General features: G+C 47.9%; 1 protein-coding gene across 2 annotated transcripts in view; it reads right to left on the reverse strand.

Moving 5' to 3' along the window:
- mpp3a (membrane protein, palmitoylated 3a (MAGUK p55 subfamily member 3)) overlaps window positions 1–12,013 on the reverse strand; it is a 51,544-nt gene extending 39,531 nt beyond the window's left edge. The window contains exon 1 of one of the 2 annotated variants that reach the window (XM_039740685.1): window positions 11,856–12,013. The gene's annotated coding sequence lies outside the window, so the exon portion shown is untranslated. Of the gene's footprint in view, window positions 1–11,369; window positions 11,469–11,855 lie in introns of those variants that run through there. The other variant, XM_039740686.1, reaches the window with a different exon arrangement.
- Between the last annotated feature and the right edge of the window lie 10,166 nt (window positions 12,014–22,179).

Genomic DNA, 22,179 nt, shown 5'->3' on the forward strand with positions numbered 1-22,179 from the left:
GGATACGAGAGGGAAGAGAATTCAGGAGTTCAGGAGCACCAGGAGAGACGCTCGAGATCTCGTAGCACCGAGTCTGACGTGTGGCACAGAAAGTCGAGCTGCAGATGAGGATCTGAGTGGGCGAGAGGAGTGCCAGTCTGGAGGAGATCAGTGAGGTGTGGAGAGCTTTAAATGTTCAGAGCGGGATTGTGTGTCGTATTCAGTAGTGAACAGCGAGCCAGTGACGTGAGAGAGAATCGGTGTGACGTGTTCAGTGGATTTACAACAGCAGGTTATCATCCTGGCAGCAGAATTTTGAAGAAGTTGTAAGCCATGGATACGTTTTTGTGGGATGCCAGCTGGAATAGCATTACAGTAATCTGTACGTGAGGTGACTCGGGCATTGACCGATACTTCAGTACTGTGTTACGTAAGAACAGGTCGAAGTCTAGAAATGTTTCAGAGATAGAAGAAGGCAGTCAGAGAAATGTTACTTATATGAATAATAATAATAGTTATTACTATTTAATAGTTGCTATTATCAGTGTATAAATGGATATAAATAACAATAACGCACATAGTACTCGTCTCTGCACCTCCGAAACATTAAATATGGCACTATTAAATGTCAGAGCTTTAACTAACAAAACGTTTTTTATCAACGATCTTATTAGTGATAAAAAAAATAGATCTTATTGCACTAAATGAAACATGGCTGAATTCAGATGGCGCGTCAGTTTTAATCGAATCTGCGCCTCCGGATTACAGTTTTACTCATGCAAACCGCCAGGGAAAAAGGGGGGGCGGATTGGCTAACATTTACTCGAGCCGATTAAAATGTAAAGATGTCAGTTTTGGTAAGTTCAAGTCCTTTGAGTATCTCGCCGTTGTTATCCATGGAGATTCTCAAGTTCTAGTATTATCCGTGTATAGACCTCCTAAATATAACGCGTCGTTTTTTGAGGAATTCTCTGACTTAATGTCAATTTTAATTACTAATTATGACACACTCCTAATAGTTGGCGACTTTAATTTTCATATAGATAATCAGTGTGATCTAAAAGGAAAAGAATTTATGAACCTCCAGGATTCTTTTGATTTGAGACAACTCATAAATCAGCCTACACATAAAGCAGGTCATACGTTAGACTTAGTGATTACTAAAGGACTGAAAGTTGATATAAAGCAGATCATTGATATTCGTCTATCAGACCATTTTCTTCTACTTTTTAATATGGTGGCCTGCGCCACCTCCACCTACTCAAAGCTTCATGATGCTCCAACAATGATGGACGGATTAAAAGGAAGAAGTCTACGTGACCATCATCATCATCAAGCCCTTTCGTGAGAACCCTAAATCCAAAGAGGACTGTTTCATTTATGTTAGGTAGAATGCCCAGAGGGGACTGGTCAGGTGGTCTCATTGTCTGGAATCCCTACAGATTTTATTTTTTCTCCAGCCGTCTGGAGTTTTTTTTTGTTTTTTCTGTCCCCCTGGCCATTGAACCTTACTCTTATTCGATGTTAATTAATGTTGATTTATTTTTTATAATTATGTCTTTCATTTTTCTATTCTTTAATATGTAAAGCACTTTGAGCTACTGTTTGTATGAAAATGTGCTATAGAAATAAATGTTGTTGTTGTTGTTGATAAATAATTGCATTTAAACGATACGCCAAAATCTGTCGTATGTAAACGAAACTGTTTAAAACGTTATTGTTTTTTCATCAGAAAACCCGGTTTCCATGTCTACCTGTATTAGTTTAAATGGCACTGTTAGCACTCACAATATGGCGGTCGCGCTGACGTATCGTGTCGACTGGGCAGCACAGTGAATGCGGCGTCTATCTATGTAGGTCTATGGGAAATTCTGCATGATTCTGGTGACACCACTTCCAGTCCCAGCCCGATGACGTCACTTCCGGCTCCAGATGACGTCACTTCTGGTTACCTGTTTTAAAAGCCAGTCACCTCATACACTTCTGGTTTGCCAAACTCCATTATTGCAGCCTTATTCAACTATAGGGGTGGCTGCCCCAGACATCTTGTTCCATGTGGTTTGTAAAACTGGTATCACGAGCGGGTTTGATGGCGGTTATTTAGTACACTATTGTTGTTGTGTTGAGGGTCACTGAGGTCAAATATTCTGCACTTGGCATCACTTCCTTGCATTTCGTAACGTTTCAGAGGTTGTGTTTTGTTTTGGACGCCATTTTAGGTCCTCCATTGCCGCCATTTTGTAATCCTATCATGAGGTTCCGGGCCCCTGTGGTTTTTTAAGGGGTGTGGCCTCCAAGGCCATGACCTGTGCTTAAATCGACATGAAGACATAAAAGGATGGTTGGGAAGTCAGTTCCTTATCCGATCTGCACCTTCCAAAATTCCAGAAAAGCTTCGTTGGAATCGTCTCACTCGCTACCTTTGGTGTTGACCTTCTGGTTGTTCTCTCGACCTCGGATCGTGCCTCTCATTTCGGCTTTGGTTTCCTTCTGCTCTCCTACCCCTTTTTGGCTTTCCTACATCCATCTTCCGGTCGCATTCAAAAAGTGTATCTGTCAGTGCGCTGAGAGAGAGGACAACACAAGTGGATGAGCTTTAGCTTCTTGAAATGTAAAAAAGATTCTGACAAGCTACACGCAGGTAATCTTCTGTCAGTAATATGTGGTAATGCCGAGGCCAAGAAGGGGCTCTTTAGTACAGTTCTGTCCCGGACCCCTCACCGGTATTGTCATGAACTAGGAGTTCTAAAGCACGTAATTCCCAAACAGTTCCAAAAATGACCACTAGAGGGAGATACCTCGGCTCGATAACAGGGCAAATGCGGGCGCTTTATAAAAATAAAAGATCTGTTTATGACAAAATTGCTCTGCAGAATGAGAAGCTCCGTGGAGCACAAAAGGGAATTGCCTGAGAAGACAAGGAGGACCAAGACAAACAATCCAGAATCCAAATCAGAGCACGGGTTCAAAAAGGCAGAAGGCACATCCAGAGAGAGTGACTCACCCACCCATTCCTCCATATTTATAGGACAGTGCATGGCAGGTGGTCCCACCTCTAGAAGAACCACCCACAAGACACAAGGAACATAACCCAGGCACTGGCAACAAAATTAAAATAAAATTAACATCAACATCCATAACTGGTACAAAAATGAGCAGAAAGGACAAGAAACACGACAGGAGTGCATCAGCAGGTGGCCCTGGCCCCTTGGGTGAAATATAAAGTGGACAGGGCAGAACACAAATAAGATAAATCCATACATTGGAAACAAACCTGAAAACTAAGCAAAACATCGTTCTGTCTGAAGGCTGGAAGAGGACCAGGAGCTGAAACAAGTCAACATCGGGAAGACGAAATGTTTTACGCCAAAGCCTATCAAAGTCAGAGGGTAAAGCAAAAGGTTCAGAAATTCGAGACAGAGAGAGATATGAACATCATTTGGTTGAATTTCTCATCCAAGCCACACGTGACATGCATGAATTGTCACATCGATTTCTGAGGGATTGCGCTGATGACATAACATGTGGGACCGTCTGAGCGGCATATCGTTAACGAGAACGTCCATACACCAAACAATATAACGTGTTCACAGGTCGGGTGAGATCAGGTCAGGTTGGGGGGCAGACACTGGTACCCACCACACGACCAAACAGCTCGGCAACCCCCCCAGGAAGACACGCGGTGCAGTCCCACCCTCTGGAAGTGACCCTCTGTCTGTCACAGCCAGGTGCTATGTGGGCGACCCCTTGGCTTGGTCCTCCCGCTCAGGTCCTCAACATTGAGCCGGATCGCCCTCGGGTAATGGCGCCACTTGGCCATAGTGCCGTAACTGACGCTCCCTCACAATGCAGGTCATGAGCCTCATTCAGGACTCCGTGAGCAACACAAAGTCAAACCAGCGGGACCCAAGAAGAGACACAGAAGGAGTCCAGTCTTCACCTCGGGTCACTGGATAGAGTCGTCCATTGATGGTGTGAAATAAACAGCCGCTCTGATCAGGAGCTTCAGTGTGCAGAAACGCACGCAGCGTCTACTTTAGCTTAGGAGAAATAAGGTGAACATCTCATGAGGAGGGCAAAAGCAACAGCAGAGTTAATAACAAAGTACAGTATATTTCTTCTTCTTTCAGCTGCTCCCGTTAGGGGTTGCCACAGCAAATCATCTTCTTCCATATCTTTCTGTCCTCGTCATCTTGCTCTGTCACACCCGTCACCTGCATGTCCTCTCTCAGCACATCCTCAAACCTTCTCTTAGGCCTTCCTCTTCTCCTCTTACCTGGCAGTTCTATCCTTAGCGCCCTTCTCCCAATATACCCAGCATCTGTCCTCTGCACATTCTTATAAATCAGTCCCAGTCCTATGGGGTCCTCTACTCATGACAGGCGCTAATCAAGCCGGCCAACACGTAGTCCCCCCCCTGTAAAAACAGAGAGACCGCGACACATCCCAGCAGTCTTCATGGTGCCTAATTCCATGTTCCGTGGGTACAGTGAGGTCTCGGCCAATGTCCTTGCCACGCGGTCACAAAAGATTTTCAAAGGTGACACGCGTTGAATCTCAGGACTTGTGTTGGCTTCCGACCAGCCATGGAGGGATTAAGAGGGGGCACATGAAGTGCTGATGTCACAACACGTGAGAAAATCGCATGGCGTGTGCCCACCCTGAGCTGACGCCTGCCTGCTTTCATTATCTTATTTGGTGTCAACAGAGGTTGTACAGAAAGTGTGACCCCCCCCCCAGGGTCAGCACTTTTTTTGAGGGGGCTTTTTGTAATCACTATTAATTGTCATTTGTATTTCTTTTGTCAGCTTGTTGGTGAATGCAGAAGTGCAGCGGCAGCCATTGAAGTGCAGCTTGTGAAACGTGTCCATCATAACAAAGTCCAGTGGTTCGTGTTTGAGCTTTGGGTGCCCATTAATCCCCCCAAGAAACCCACTCCAGGTCCTGGTGCTGTTGGGCACTCACCCAATTTACCATATAAGAGACAAAGTGCAGTGCCACCAAGGTCATCGCTGTGGGCGCCAGTTGCCATCAATGCCCTGGCTGTGTGGCACAGGGCTGTCGGGCATCCTGACATATAATGGTGCAAGAAGTTTAGTAATTAGTTAGTCAGTCAGTTAGTCATTTATATTTTGGATAAATGGGCAGGTTGGCATGGTGGTACACCAGGTGGCATTGCCACCTCGTAGCTCTCATACTTGGGTTTAGTCCCATTGTTTGGGGTCTTTATGTTTTCCGTGTGTTCCTGTGAGGTTCCCTCCAAAGACTGCGATTTCCAAAGGCATACATTTATGTCAATTGGGGAATCTAAACTGGCACGGTGTCTCTTGTGGCAGAGCTGTGCCTCCTACAGGGCAGTTTTATGTCCGTCCTCTACATTACAACTGGAAAATCAGGTTTATAAAATGGAAGGATGCATGAGATGCACTGCTGCCCTCCCAATGACTGATTCGATTCCAGATTGTGGTGTGGTCTCAGTGGACTTGGCATGTTCTCCCAGTGTTCCTGGGGCCTTTCAACACAGTCTAATGAAATTCATGTCTGCTAAATGGAGTTGTAAAACTGTTTTGGTGCAAATAAGGTGTCTCTGTAGCACAGTGGTGCCCCCTACAGGGCAGATTGTCACCTCATGCCCAAATCCCCCTAAGTAGGCAGTGGCTCAACCGGCCCTTTAAGTGGAAGTGCCAATTCAAAAAAAAAAGGCTGAGAACTGCTGGTGGCATCGTTACACTGGCTGTGGGTGGCACTTGGCCCCGATTTACTGCGTGACTCACATTTGTTTTGAGGTCTGCCAGTGTGGCATTTTGACCTTTTGAAAAACAAGCATTGAATTCTGTCGAGTCATCAGGCTGCAGCCTAACGAAATGCCAAAGCCCCCCCCCCACATGACTCCTGGTGTTGCAGACCTTACAAGGTAAGTCTAATGTTGAAATATATAGCGCCTTTAAAATGTACTAAAAGTGGAAAACCAATCACAATGAAGGCCACAGCTCATGGAATGCATTGGAGACCATTAAGCCAAACCAAGTACCTGATTTCTTTAGCCCTCAAAAACTGAAGTCACACCAAGAAATGTGTAGACAACAGCAGCCCCCGCCAAACTGAAGCCAATCTGGAGTGACAGATGGACGAGTCTCAATGCCAGCATGAGACAGTGGCCTGTCCTCGTCCTTCCAGTCTTTCTATATGCATGTGGATCCTGGACCTTGATAGTAGAGAACTGCAGCAGAAAATCCAAGCGTTGGACAGGAGATGCTAGAGAACCGTTCTGGGGATTTTGTACTTCATCTGTGTCCCCAATGTTGAGATCCATTACATCAACGAGGAACAAGCAGGTAACTATGAAGACCCCCTCATGATAGTATAGAGGAGCAAGCTAAAGTACGATGGTCACAAGATCTGAGGGCCAGTCTTGTAAGGAACAGTCTGGGGAAAAAGGAGGAGAAGCTGACGAAGAAAAAAGTGGATGGATGACATTTCTGAGTGGACCCAAATGCTGGCACATAACTGGCAGGTGTGGCTATCAAGTGGCTGAATGTTCAACAGCATAGCATCCCAATGACCAGAGCCGGTCAAGTGACCAGAAAGAAAATGTCCTGGTCATCAGATAATTAATATGATTAAACAGACCTGAGCATTCAGGTTGAGTCCACCAAGTTGAAGGGGCATCGGAGCTGAAATCCTAATAATGGTGGACTGCAAAGCGGCATGTGGTGGACTCATTATGGCTGCTGACCTTCAGAGTGGTCCAGTTATTGGGACAACATGATGAACTTGGGAAGAAAGGATGACAAAAGCAAGGCAGGGATGAGGAGGACAACATTGGATGAGGTGATATGGAGAGACGGATGAGCCGTGCGCACCCTGGAAGGGGCAGAGGAAGCAGAAGAAGATGACAGACAGCCTTCTATGTGCAGTTTCCGCCTTGTCCCCGAGCTCATCTGGTTTACTCATGATGTCCATAGACGCACGATTATGTTAACTGCTTGGATATAGGTGGTCAGTGACGGACTAGTCTGCCACCCAGGGTGGGTTTCCGTCTCGTCCCCGTGTTCGTGTTGTTTATTCATAAAGTCTGAAAACCTGCAGTGATGGACGAGCCTCCTGTCCAAGCTTGGCTTCTGCTTTGCGCTGGAATGGGCTCTGTGACCCTGAAAATGAATAAGGGGGGTTCGGAATTGAGATGGATATACGTGATTATTATAATAACAGCTTTTTTGCTTCTTCGGTAATTATTCTGAAGAGCTCCATTATCCTGTAATTAAAGCGAGTGTGGAATAAACAATCAGAAGAGCGCGCATATAATTACAGCGGATTAACAAACAATTACTTAAATAAATGTCGGAACTGGCGAGCATTTCAACCCTCCGGCAGGGCGAAGCTTCTTGTTTCTCGAATGAAGTCCAGTTGGGGGTCTCCCTTTGAAGGTGAATGAAAGGGAGCGAAATTCCCGAAAGGCTTCATTCCTCAAATAACGCCGTGTCCGCGGGGTCCCGGAGCTCTCGCAGTTTGCTCGGTTCGGAGCTTCTTCCTGTCGTTTGTTGCGACTGACATTTCAAAATAAAGGGGACGCGGGCGATATGGCGACTTCCCCGCCTGCAATGAAGTATTTATACGTTCATTATAAGGTAAGCATCGTGGGAGCCGCACAGAAGCGCAAGTGACTCCGGCGCGCTATAATATTAGGCGTAATGGAACGGCAAGGCAGCTAAACTCCATGAGATTCTTACGGAGCCTCGGCAAATTCAAGCACCGAGCAGACCCCCACCCCACGCCAACCCAAAAGCCTAAACCCAAACTGGGTGTCCTGGCCGGTTCAAGGTCGACGACACTATGCGGCCAAGTCAGTCACGCAGCAGTTAACTGGTGAGCGCCTATTGGACAGAAGCCTGGCCTGCGCGCTCCCGCTTGTCGGGGGCGCCTGAGGGAGGCGAGGCAGAACATGTGGAGTGGGAGGGGTAACGCGAGAGCGCGACGGTGGGGTTCGTGTTGCCAAGACAACGGCCAGCAAGCTCAGCACCGACTCTGACAAGCGGCCTTCGCAATGTGCTGTGACGGACTGTCATTTGAATTTGTCCGTGTATTATTATTATTATTATATTCAATGAGCTTTATGCAGTCCAACGATGAATTCTGTAAAAGGTATTATAAGTAAAAATTGCAGTGAGAGGATAACCTTGGATGGAGGAAATCAATGAATCTAAGGTTTACAGCGCCTCCGACAATGAAACTATACACACGCGAGCCCACGGAGCATGACAAAATAAAACACGGGAGCCCCGCTGCTGTCACACGAAATCAAAATACAAGTGCTTTATTCAGCTAAATATCAATGATTATGTGTATTTATAGGACATCGGAATAATATAATGTACACAACATTAATCTGCATTGGGTTCAGCTCAGCTGTTTTAATTTACACGACTGTTGGTGCATTCGGAGATCCAAAAGACACAAAGTAAGAAGACATCAACGTGCAGTGCAAAATCGTTTAAACACATAAAAAATAAAAACGATCAGAAAGGTTCTAAAACTCTTTCATTCGTTCATTTTCCACCGCTTATCCGAGACGTGGTCGTTGGGGACAACAGTCTGAGCATTGAGGTCCACACGTCCCCTCTCCCCAGTCACAGTGGGACCGACCGTGGGATCCCAAGGCGCTCCAAGGCCAGATGGGAGAAATAATTCTTTATAAAAGAACGGAGTCTATAACTGTAATAAATTTAAAATAAAGATATTAATTATTAAACAATAAATAATAATAATAATAATAATAAATAATAATAATAATAATGGGTAGCACGGTGGCGCAGTGGCAGCGCTGCTGCCTCGTAGTAAGGAGGCCTGGGTTCGCTTTCCGGGACCTCCCTGCGTGGAGTTTTCATGTTCTCCCCGTGTCTGTGTGGGTTTCCCCCGGGTGCTCCGGTTTCCTCCCACAGTCCAAAGACATGCAGGTTAGGTGGATTGGCGATCCCAAATTGTCCCTAGTGTGTCCTTGGTGTGTGTGTATGTGTGTGTGCACCCTGCGGTGGGCTGGCACTGGATTTGGCGCTGGATTTGTTCCTGCCTTGCGGCCTGTGTTGGCTGGTATTGGCTCCAGCAGACCCCCGTTACCCTGTTTTAGGATATAGAGGATAATGACTGAATAATAATAATAATAATAATAGCAGCGAGTATGTGCGTGAAAGGAGAAGCAGACAAGCAAACGCACTTAAGCCCCTCTGAGACGCAAGGATGATAAGGTGGGCTTGCGGCAGGAGCAGACAGACAGGAAGATGTGGCCGACAGGTGAATTTTGAATTCGTGGAGGGTTCGCTTGTGGAATGACAATGCGGGACAAGCGCTAGCGGGGACAAGGAGGCCAGTGAGCCGCGTCTTTCTGAGAGGCAGCTTCTAATAAAGTGACAACTCCTCGTCTTGAAGTCTCATTTCTTTGAAAAGCTGATAGGACTTTCACTTCCAGGAGGACTTTGAGTGGATTGTCATGATTTGGGCTCCGAACTTCCTTTGTTAAATAGAATCATCGATTAGCCCGCGTTGGTTGTCAATGTGCGCCGAATGGAAGAAGGCAAGTGGCGCTCGTTTAAGATATAAAGAGAGAGAGATGGGGGTTTGGGCACAACTTTAGGAAAACAAACAAACAAGCAAACAAACAAACAAACAAAGAAAGCACCTCACAAGCAGACTACTGTACTTTTAATTATTCGGCATGTTTGGACAAAGTGTACGAATTCCCTGATTTCATTCAACGAAAGAGAAACGCGAGCAGCAATTAAACTAAAAGTCCCGAGTCTGCAGATCGATGTGAAGTCCAGCAGCGTCTACGATGCCAGTTTAAGAAAATGACTTGGCAAAATGTGGAAGTCCTCGACGTGACTCATGCGTGGCAGCGTGCAGGCGGTACTCCTGCTTTTAAAATGGAGGTGCCAAGGTGGCCCTTCAGAGCGATGCCAAAGGAGGAAACCATTTTGGGTTCCCATGCATGCAGAAGAACCATCCGCATGAAAATTCCAGAAAGAACCTTTATTGATTGATTGATTGACTGATTCAAATCCGGAGGTCCATAATAACCATGAACAGATGATAATACATTTGTGAAAGAGCAAAGGGGTCCCGATTTTCCTGCAGGCTGCTTATCCTCGCACAGACTCAGTTCAGATTTTCTTGGTCTGCATGGCATATTCTCCTATAGGTCGCCTACTGCACACATTTCTGTTTTAGGAAGCTTCTGAAAGCCCAAAGACCCAACTTCATGTTCGAGGAAGGCTTCCCAGAATGAAATGGTTCTTTGTCAAGAAATTGCTCCACGAGGAAGCCCACATAGCCCAGGACATTGCCATTACATAACCGTATGCAAATCATCGTCTCAGTCCACCCAGAGTGGTCCGCTGCTCCAGTTAAAAAAGACGAAAACGATTTGACTTAACCTGTGAAATGCTTTCGATTGGCAAAGGGCACGGGTTCAGAACAAAGTAAAGTGCCATTAAGGAACCTAAAGGAGTGCATGTCCAGTATGAGAAGTGGGGCTTATTGGATTCTTTACGGGCTGACTAGCATTAGGGGGTCTACGATGCATAACCTTCTCAAACGCGCTAAATTCAATTCATTGGCTCGGGATCGCAGATAACCCCTTGGGCAGGAATGGGATGGACGGGACGCCAGTTAATCCAAAAATGAGGCTACTTCGACCACACCTAAAAAAGCACAAGACGGGTGACAAATGTGGTGCCACTTCATTTCACCGTTCCGTTGAACGTTGTATATAGCGTCTTTCACGGCAGACATGCGCCAGGAGTTCACACAGGTCCGCGCGTAAGCAGTTCTATACCCTAACCAATAAAAACAGTAAAACATTTAGCCATGGGAGTACAGGAGGAAAGGTGAGAAGTGAACGTGTGGCCATCACTTTTAACTCCTTCAGTGCCACTGCCGTCACACTAAAAACCATCCCACCGCACTCGGAGCGGGGCCTTTCATTTGTGAAATTCGCAGAGGACAAACAACCGCTGGGGGGGCGTCTTCTTAGGTTTTGAACGACTCTTGAGAGGACCATGGTTTCAGGTGGTGCACAACTGCACACGGACACTCAGATTCCTGTGCAATCCCGTTTTCGCGTCATGATCCATGTACAAACTCCCGAATCCACGCCTCACACACTCAGAAACGATCCTTCGGTGTAGCACACACACACACACACACACACACACACACATCCTCACACTCGCGTGCTTCTCGTTAACTCATTCGTGTGGTGCACGTAAATAAGTAGAAGCATCACGGACTCGTGCACCCGCACACGGCTCGACTCTACATGATAATGATACAGGATGCCATGGATCCAGCCCTGGACGGGTCGCCATTCCATCTCGGAGGACCCGATTCACGCTTACCTGGCTAATTTAGACTCCTCATATTTCACACGTCTTCGGGATGTGGATGTCGCACGAATGGCTGAAAGGCACCGCGTACTCCTCGTCCTCCCGTGTTACACGACGTGTGCACAACCGCTGTCCTATTGGATGCGCGCGCGCACACACACACACATACACGCGTGCCCGGGCACATTTGCACACTCACGAGCACTCCCACACACGTCATTCTCCTACACCTCAGCTCAGGCGCACCCTGCCTTTCTTTATATCCTCCATCTCCGCATAGTGGCAGCAGGCAAGGCGCTTCACTAGACAGCCGTACAGCGGGAGGTCCCCCGGCCCGGGGCAGCGCGCACAGCCGCCCGTAACGACACCAAATGATGAGCGCGGATGTCACGCACGTCGATCCCTGGTGTGCTTTCGCCCTGCTGCTGATGCGGGTGCGCCTACGGCCCCTTTGTCTCTCCCCGCTGTCAGTAGCCGCAGAAAGGCGTCGTTTCTTACCTCCGGTCAGCAGCTGTTGCGACGCCCAGCCTCCACAATCCTCCAGAATCCTCGGCGGGCTCCGACTGAACAATTTGATAACGTGTTGAAGCGGAGACTGCGAGCCTGCGACTGGGATGTGCCACATGCAAAGCAATTCGCCGTCTATCGCTAGCACGAGCCCCCTCGCTCCGTGCCACTCAGCCAGCAGACGCTCTCGCAGGCCCCCCGCCGCTTAATCACATTTACTATAGGCGAAGGAGAGTCATATGGAGGAAGAGAGGAGGCGCAAGATTTCATGGACCAGCCCCCTCCACCCCAGAAATAAAAGGATCGTCAAGGAGAGTGGTGGTGGTCTCGAGCCAGCCTCCCACTCCCACTGTCACAACGACCTGGAGATGCTGCGACTGTTTTCTTTGTGTTTCGCTCGCATTTCCCAGGGGACACTGGGCAGTGGCCAGCGGGGCACGAGCCTCACCCCAAAATGCCCCCCTGCAGCTCACGACGAGAAGGCCGCTGCCTGCTTAATTATGATGGGGCTGTTTTAGCGGTCAGGTGTACAACATGTGATTCGCGCGTCATGGGGGGCTTTAACTGGGGGTTAAAGGTAAAGGTCTGCTTTATTAATATTGTGTGCTCACACACTTCAGAGCCCAATCAATGGAGCGTGGGACCCTGATGATTCAGGGAGTGGTGGTGTGCAAAGCAGGGAGTCGGGGGGTCAATCTCCAACATGGATACTCGTGTGACCCTCAGCGACCCACTTTATAGATCTATAATGCCCCCCCGCCCGAGGCTGCAAGAGAAGGAGGAGTGGGATTACCCTCTTATGACAGACTGGTGGTCCGTAAACCTTTTTTTAGCAGCTGCCTTCACCACACCACTCAGGTCTTCAGCAGCTTTGTCCCTTAGAAGATAAGAAAAATAACAAACGTGAGGGGACCATTCAGTCCGTCAAGCCTGCTTGTTCAGCTAATAGCTAAGATGTCCCCTTTGTCTGCTCAAACATGCCGCCCGGGTCCTCCGGAGGCAACTCGTATGCCGCACTTTCCCCCCGTCTCCTTGATCCAGCGCATGGTCAGGGTCCATATTTGAGACTCGCAGGCACATCCGAAATGCTGTGGCCCCCCATCCACACTTAGAGCAGGTGCTTTGTAGTCAGCTTCTCCAGGTATCCCCCTTTCACAGTTGGTGGTCACCTGCAGATCGTGTCCCTTTCAGGTCTGGACCCAGGGGCGATACACTGCCCTCCTCTTAGCCCCCAACACACACTTCAGGGATGTGAGGCTATCTGGGCTGCATAGCCCACCAGCTTTAGTGTTACACCAGTCCTAAAGTGGACCATTGGCTTCTACTGCCCCCCACACACACTCACAGGGGTCACTCCAGATATCTCCACTCCTTCTCACAGTCTGTGATCACCTGTCCCTGTCAGGTCTGGACCCAGAGGTGACACACTGCCCTCCTCATCTCCGAGGGTAACACAAACTCCGTCTGGTGGGATACGTGTGACGGACGTAAGAGTCTTTTCAAATTCAGGAAGCCGCCACAAATCTGCTGTCATCTGTCCATGGATATTTATGAAGCCTGTTGCGGATCAAAAAAAAGATTCTTTCTGGAACCTTCTTTTAGGAACCAGAAAATGGCACCCCTGTGGCATCACCCTGCAGAAGCACTTTGACACCTTTATTTTTAGGAGGGCGCTCAGTAAATGATGTCCACCTGTCTTGTCTTACTGTCTACTCGTATCAATTCAGAGAGTCACTGGACGGCTCCGTCATGGCACCGTCGCAGCGCCACCATCAGGCCACATTGTTGAGACCCCAGCAAGGTCGTCACTATTTCAAACTTCTTTACCCACAACGGCTCACAAAGTGAAAGTTCACTACAACGGTGCCCTGCTGTGCCCTGCTCCTTCCATTGATCCCAGTCAGCAGGAGTGCGCCATTTGTGCCCCTTCATCCGGCTTGATTGGCTTCTCAGCCGCTGTACCCGCTGTTGTGCATTTTCATTTGTCACTTAGCTGACCGACCGTATCGCTGTTCTCTTTCTGCCCAAAGGACCCCCTTATTCTGCACACTTTTGGGGGGGTAGTCTGTTCTTGGCACATTCATGACTTTGTTGGTGTTGCTCCTGGCACATTCTTGCCTCCACCTCTGGTGCCCTGTGCCAGAGCTTATTTAACAACCCTTAAATCTTATGTCTTGTCCGTTCTCCTTGTGATTCGTCCTCCGATGGTCTATCATTAAGTGCCCACCTGCTTCAGCGCTTGGGGCATTAGTGGGTTACGATGGCAGGTGGGCCAGAAATGAATGAACAGATCAACTGTCTTGGGGTGACTTTGCCTTCCTTTGACGGGCAGATTGGCTGCACTCCATAAATTATCGGTAAAGCTTCACCCAGCCTGCCTCCTCCTTCCATGCCCCTTATTATGGGATTGACCCCATACTCCCCTGGCACTACATGTCCTCACTCCAGGACACGACCTGGTGACCTTGATTTTACCCAGCTAGGATTTGTTAAAAATGAAAGACCCTCCATATGTGATGGTGTGCCCACCAAGTTGTGTGGAGTTAAGAGTAAAGGGGGAGGAAGGAGAACATTATGATGGCGCACTCATGCCACGCCATCACCCTGCGTCGCACTGGAACTGGCTTCAGCTCAGATACTGGCTGGCTACTGCAGGTAAAAGCTGCCATAACTGCAGTCCACCCGGGTATTCGAATAGCTGCAGCTCGGTGCCCACATCTGTCTGTCCGGCCATCGGATATTAAAGTGCAGGGTCACCCAGCGGCTGCCAATCTGGATGTGGTCTACCCAGCGGCCTCGCTGCCCAAAGAGAGCAGAGACAATGGCGTTAAGATGAGCTGCCTGCAAATCTGCTTCACGCGGAGCGCATCGGCGGCGCCTTTCAGCAGCTCATTTACTTTTGATCTCCTGCTGAACCTGAAAGAAGGTCGAGAAAAAAAAAAAACAAAACGAAGTGAAGAAAGCGACTGCCCACCGTTATCGTAGGATGGCATTGAAATTCTCGAGCATCGTCACTCGCTCACGTCCACGGGAAAAATACTCAATTATTTATTTTAGGGGAGCGCTGCCCGTGGCAGGGATTGTTGATCTGAGCAGAGCGGATTTAGCAGGCCTGATGAACTCGCTTAGATGAAATAAAGAAAGAAAGAGAAAAGATTTAGGAAATCCATTTACAAAATGGAATGAATCATTTGACTGAAAGCAGCCGCAGGATTAAAATGCTCGCTTCAGCGCACAATGCCATGCCAGACGAGTCCCTCCTCATGGCAGGCTGTGCATTTGGAGGGCACGGAAAGGAGGGCCGGTGGTGCACTATCAGGAGTGAGGCGAGGCCTAGAGGGGACACTGGTCACCTGAGGATGTGACAACTGAGGCCTATAGAGGACACTGGTCAACTGTGGGCGTCACAAGTGAAGCCTTCAGAGGACACTGGTCACCTGAGGATGTCACAAGTGAGGCCTACAGATGACACTGGTCACCTGAGGATGTCACAACTGAGGCCTATAGAGGACACTGGTCACCTGAGGATGTGACAAGTGAGGCCTATAGAGGACACTGGTCAACTGAGGATGTGACAAGTGAGGCCTACAGAGGACACTGGTCAACTGTGGATGTGACAAGTGAGGCCTACAGATGACACTGGTCACCTGAGGATGTGACAAGTGAGGCCTACAGATGACACTGGTCACCTGAGGATGTCACAACTGAGGCCTACAGATGACACTGGTCACCTGAGGATGTCACAAGTGAGGCCTACAGATGACACTGGTCACCTGAGGATGTGACAAGTGAGGCCTACAGATGACACTGGTCACTTGCATATGTCACGCCTACAAAGGACACTGGTCACCTGCATATGTTACAACTGAGGCCTAGAGAGGACACTGGTCACCTGAGGATGTGACAAGTGAGGCCTACAGACCACACTGGTCAACTGTGGGTGTCACAAGTGAAGCCTACAGAGGACACTGGTCACTTGCATATGTCACAACTAAGGCCTATAGAGGACATTGGTCACCTGCGGATGTCATTAGTGAGGCCTATAGAGGGCACTGGTCACCCGAGGATGTCACAAGTGAGGCCTTGAGAGGACACTATTTGCTCGTAAACCCTTTGTACTTAGTGGCACTGGCATCGAAGTACGGCATGCAGAGGGCCAGGTGGGCTTAGATTGTACATCACAGGGAAAATCCTCTTCGGCAGCGGCTCGCGTATGAAGGGGTGGCAGAGAGCGGAGGTCCTGGACAGACCAATGAAAAAGCCCTGGGATTAATGAGCCGGGTTTCTATTTAAATCCGACTTGAGACTCTCGTTCCCGTCGCTTCAGTTGGCTGCGATGTTAGAATCGCGTCACCACTCACTCGGCTCACAGTCACCCACATCCCGGGCTGTTGTGGTAGCAAAGTTCGAGTTTAGTGTCGGATGTGTACAGTGCAAGGAGATTCTTACGTGCATGTCCCATCAGAGCGGTGACAATAAAAGCCACACACAAACACATTATACGCCGAAGGTGACAGATGTGGGCAAATGTGTTGTTCCCCTTCCAGCTCATTGAAAAAAGTGGCATAGGCCCCCTGAAAAGTGACTCGGTGCAAAGCTGTCATCCCCAGTGTCCCCGCATGCCTTTGAGATGTCATCGAGTGAAGCAAAGCAAGTGTGACAGCAGATCAATTGTTGCTTATTCTACAAAGATCTTCTAAAATGGCCTGGACACATACTGTCTGTAGAGACCCCTAGGAACGACCCTCAATCATTTGGATTCGAGTGATTTGTCAGAACTCGCCGTTTTCTTGAAGTCTTGAAATCTCAAATTGTGCAATCAGTCACCCAGACGACTGAAATGGAGGAAAGGCATCACTCTGCTGTTTGCTGTCATCAGGTGTCCCACACTGGGCTTGGACCAGAGATTGTGAAGGAGGGAGTTGACACCGAGGAGACCAGAAAGGAAATGACAGACTGGCGTGAGAGAGGCAAAGGCTACGAGACCATCTTGAAGTTCCTGTGACAACAGTTACAAATGTGATGAAGACGTTGAAGGTCCACATGGGACTGCAGCCCACCAGCAAAGAGGAAAAATGACCCCAGAATGGGCAGAAGAAGAGTGAGAATGATAGACGAAAAGCCAAGGACAACGTCCAAGGAGATCCAAGGTGGAGGTCAATCAGTGTCTGATCACACCAGGTGTTGCCGTTTGAGGGACAGTGGGCTCAATGGAAGAAGACCCTGCAGGAGGTCCCCACTTAAAAAAGCCAGACTGGGATTTGCTAAAGAGACCTCAGTGCTCCAGGGTGAATGTTCTCTGGACAGATGGGACCAAAGTGACGCTTTTTGGCAAATCCTATCAGCTTGATGACCACAGATGACAAAATGAAACTTTCAAAGACATGGAGGAGGCTCGCTTATGTTTTGGGGGCTGCTTTGCTACGTCTGGCATGGGGTGCCTCAAGTCTGAGCAGGGAACCATGAAATCTCAAGACCACCAAGACATTCTGGAGCAAAATGTCCTGCCCAGTGTCAGAAAGCTCATGTCAGTCGCAGGTCATGGACCCTCCAATAATAAGGTGACAAAACACACAGCTGAAAGCCCCCAACAATGGTGAAGAACGAAACATCGGCCTATTCTGGTGGCCTTCTATGAGCCCACACATCTGTGGGAAGAACTGAAATGTGAAGTCTGGAGAAGACCCCCCTTCAAATGTGACACAGCTGGAGCAGTTTGCTCAGGACAAGTGGGCCGCACGACCTGCGGACTGGTGATGGGGGTCTCATAGAGACCTCCAGGAATCGCTTGTGTGTGGCGATGGGTAACCAAATATGAGGTTGAGTGTCCCAGTCGCGTTGTCCAGGCCATTTGTGTTCTTCATATTCTGTTGACATTTTGTGTCCCCCCCGTCGAGTTCTCTTTTATAAACCCCGATGTCTGAGTTGACAGCTGTGTCTGCACATTTTGAGCGCCTCTTTGTGCAAACAGAAATCCTGACCCCCCCAGGCTTGATTTTGGGATCATCTCCGGTGGTCTACAAGAGTGGAAAGTCTGCTTAAATTTCTAAGAGTTAAATTCTCATTTCAAGACTGCATGTGGTCTTAATGAATCCCCCCCCCACCATCTTGATCATTGCAATAACAAATCTGCATGGGGGGGCTGAAGTTCAAGAGAAGGGAAAGAAGTTTTGCGTAGGTTGGTGTCTCTTTGATGATTTTTGATGGTGGAAGACGAGTGTCGAGGGACGCCTGGGAGGTGGTGTGGGGGTCTCTGCACCTTAGATGGCCCATTTTTAAAGCCACAAAGATGTCAGGGCAGGGGGTCTCCAGCTCCAATCCTGGATGGCCACTGCACTTACAGATTTTTTATTCTAACCTTTTCCTCAGTTCGCCTCCACTCTTTGCTGCTAATCGCCTTCCTTTCCCTTCATTTCAATTGACTTGTTGTTTGAAGGTTCAGTCCTCCGAGTCGCTTCAGTTTTTCCTCAAATGGCATCAAAAACAGGGCAGCATGGTGGCGCAGTGGGTAGTGAGACCCGAGTTCACTTCCCGGATCTTCCTTGCGTGGAGTTTGCATGTTATCCCCATGTCTGCGTGGGTTTCCTCCCACAGTCCAAAGACATGCAGGTTAGGAGCATTGGCGATCCTAACTTGTCCCTAGGGGGTGTGTGCCCTGCAGTAGGCTGGCGCTCTGCCCAGGATTTGTTCCTGCCTTGCGCCCTGTGCTGGCTGGGATTGGCTTCAGCAGACCCCCGTGCTCCTGTGTTAGGATATAGCAGGTTGGGTAATGACTGATGGGTAGCATGGCGTTATTACATCAGAGACCTGAACCAATTTCTATGCCAGTCACTCCAAGTATGAAGTTTTCTCCAGGTGTTAACTGTTTCACCCCAAAGGCACACAGGTTAGGCACACTGGCAGCTATAAGCAGACCCAGTGTCAGTGTAAGTGGAGTGCCATCCAGGGTCCATTCCTGCCTTATGCCAAGGGGAGTGGGGATAGGACTGGGCTCCATATATCAGAATAACAGAGCTTGGAAAATGAATGAATAAATGAATGACTGAAGGGCGGCACGGTGGCACAGTGGTAGTGCTGCTGGCTGGCAGTTAGGAGACCTGGGTTCACTTCCAGGGGCCTCCCTGTGTGGTGTCTGCATGTTCTCCCCGTGTCTGCGTGGGTTTCCTCCCACAGTCCAAAGACATGCAGGTCAGGTGCATTGGTGATCCTAAATTGTCCCTAGTGTGTGCTTGGTGGGTGTGCCCTGTGGTAGGATGGCACCCTGCCTCGGTTTTGTTCCTGCTTTGTGCCCTGTGTTGGCTGGGATTGGCTCCAACAGACCCCCGTGACCCTGTGTTAGGATATGGCGGGTTGGCACCAAAAACAGCAATGAGATGTGAAGTGAGGGAGCCAACAGATAGCCAAGGCAGAGTCTCAAACTCCAACCAGTTTCTTTACTAGAAGTTGATTCCTGCTGTTAATTAAATGTGTCCTGCATGGGCTTCCATTCTGCATTTCCAAAACTATTGAATTTTCTAAGACCACCACTAAAATAATTTGTGGGTCTGAGCAGGTCAACATCACTGAGACCATCAGCTTTATTTATCTTCAGAGGTTTTTGTGATGGGCCCAGGTGAGCTGGTCAGGTGTTGGATCCTTTTGTATCTCATTGTTTGGCTGATAATTACGGAGGAAACAGAAACAATTAAGGGGTCCGACTCTGAAACAGCAAGTTAGTTAAACTGAAGACCAACGAAGTGAATTAGCTGCAAAAACAGGTCACACTTTAAGGAAAGAGCTAATTCACGGGTGTCAAACTCCAGTCCTGGAGGGCCGCAGAGGCTGCAGGCTTTCATTCTAACCATCTTCTTAATTAGTGACCAGCTTTTGTTGCTAATTAACTTCTTTTGCCTTCATTTTAATTGACTCCGCCCACCTTTGTTGTTTCTTTTTCCTTAATTAGCATCCAAACAATAATAAGACACAAAACTATCCTCCACCTGCCCAGCTCACCACAATATCTGAAAATAAAGAAAATTAAAGTTCTCAATAAAGGTTGATCTGTCAGGTCACCAAAACATTTTGACGGTGGTCTTAGAAAAAACAGAAAATCAAAAGGTTTGTGAAATGTCTGCTGTGGCAGAATGAGAACAGCAACAAGCTGTGGAATTAAATAATGAGTTTAATTAACAGCAAGAATTGGCTTCTCATTAAGAGATTGGTTGGAGTGAAAGTGATTGGAGGTTGAAGCCCTAATTTAGCTGGTCATCTCTGCTCGTTTCACGTCTCATTTCTGTTTGGCTGTCATTTAATGAAGAAAAAAATCAATTCAGAACACTGAATCCTTAAAAACAAGGCTAATAATCCAAGGAAGGCTGCAGGACCTGACAACATACCTGGTCTTGTGCTCAAAGAATGTGCAAGTCAACTGGCTGGTGTCCTCACAGACATCTTCAACACATCTCTGAGCCAGTCGTCAGTCCCAACATGCTTCAAGTCGACCACCATCATACCAGTGCCAAAGAAGTCATCAGTGACATGCCTGAATGACTACCGACCAGTTGCACTCACACCAATCATAATGAAGTGCTTCGAAAGGTTAGTCATGTCACACATAAAGACTAATCTCCCTGCCTCCCTTGACCCTCTTCAGTTTGCATACCGCTCAAACAGGTCAACTGAGGATGCCATATGCTCTGCCCTTCACATCTCCCTGACACATCTGGATAAAAAAGACACATATGTCAGGATGCTATTCATAGACTTTAGCTCTGCCTTCAACACAATCATCCCTCCAAAGCTGGTGGTAAAACTGAGCAGGTTGGGCCTAAACACCACCCTCTGCAATTGGATCCTGGACTTCTTGACAGAGAGGCCCCAGTCAGTTCGGATGGGCTACAACACTTCCAGCATCATCACACTGAGCACTGGAGCACCGCAGGGCTGTGTGCTTAGTCCACTGCTCTTCACCCAGCTGACTCACGACTGCACAGCCGCACAACACCAACCACATCATCAAGTTTGCGGATGATACGACGGTGCTGGGAATGATAAGCATGGATGATGAAACAGCATACAGAGATGAGATGGAATGGCTGTCTGCATGGTGTGAAGACAGCAAACTATCTCTCAATGTCGACAAGACAAAAGAGATAATCGTGGACTTCAGAAAATCACGTCCTGCCCACATCCCGCTCAGCATCAACGGTTTAGATGTGGAGATTGTTAGGAGTACCAAGTTCCTCGGTGTGCACTTAACTGAGGAACTTACGTGGACACATAACACCTCATCACTAATCAAGAAAGCCCAGCAGAGACTACACTTCCTGAGGCGGCTGAATCAAGCACGTCTTCCCCCTTCCATCCTCACCATGTTCTACAGAGGCATCATAGAGAGTGTCCTGACCAGCTGCATCACTGTCTGGGATGGCAACTGCAACATATCCGACCAAGCGCCTGCAAAGGATAGTGAAGACAGCAGAGAACATTATTGGGGTGCCTCTCCCTTCACTACAAGACATATTTTACAAACGCTGTGTCCGCAAGGCCTGCAGCATTGTGCAGGACCCCTTACACCCCTCACATGGACTTTTCACACTTCTGCCATCCAAGAGAAGATATTGCAGCATCAAAGCCAAATCTGCGAGGCTGCAGGAGAGTTTTTACCCCCAAGCTGTTAGACTCCTTAACACCAGGCTGCCCCCTGGGACCTTCCACACGGCCTCAACCTCCTCTACAAAACAGAACTTTTATACATGAAAACCACTATCCTGCAAAGAACTGAAAATCTCATACTGACCTCTAAGGATTTATGAAACATTCTGACCTGTCATTGTTTACACACGTCTTAAACAACTATTATCATACACTGATAATTTCTGTATTATCTATATCTATTATTTATTATTTATTTACTTATTATATTACATATCTTACACATCAATATTGCTGCTACTTGTTTGTCCTATCTTTGCACAATGTCTTGTCTTGTTTGTTTGTGTTTTAATTATAAATCTTAAAATTTTTATTCTATTTTTAATTTACTATTTGCACATCATGTTGTTACACTGTGGACCCTGAGCTTCGCAATTTCGTCTATCTGTATACTTGTATATGGTTGAGATGACAATAAAGTTCACTTTGACTTTGACTTTTGAAAATGAAAGGGAAAAGAATTTAATTAGCAGTGAAAACTGGGCACTGATTAGGGTTAGGGTTAGAATGAAAACCTGTAACCACTGCGGCGCTCCAGGCTCGGAGTTCGACATCCCTGAGCTAAATGAAAACCAGTAGCCCACCAGGACCGGAGATGGAGACCCCTGCGTTATGGCAATGA

Source organism: Polypterus senegalus, chromosome 17, assembly GCF_016835505.1.
Source record: "Polypterus senegalus isolate Bchr_013 chromosome 17, ASM1683550v1, whole genome shotgun sequence".
NCBI classification, from domain to species: Eukaryota; Metazoa; Chordata; class Cladistia; order Polypteriformes; family Polypteridae; genus Polypterus; species Polypterus senegalus.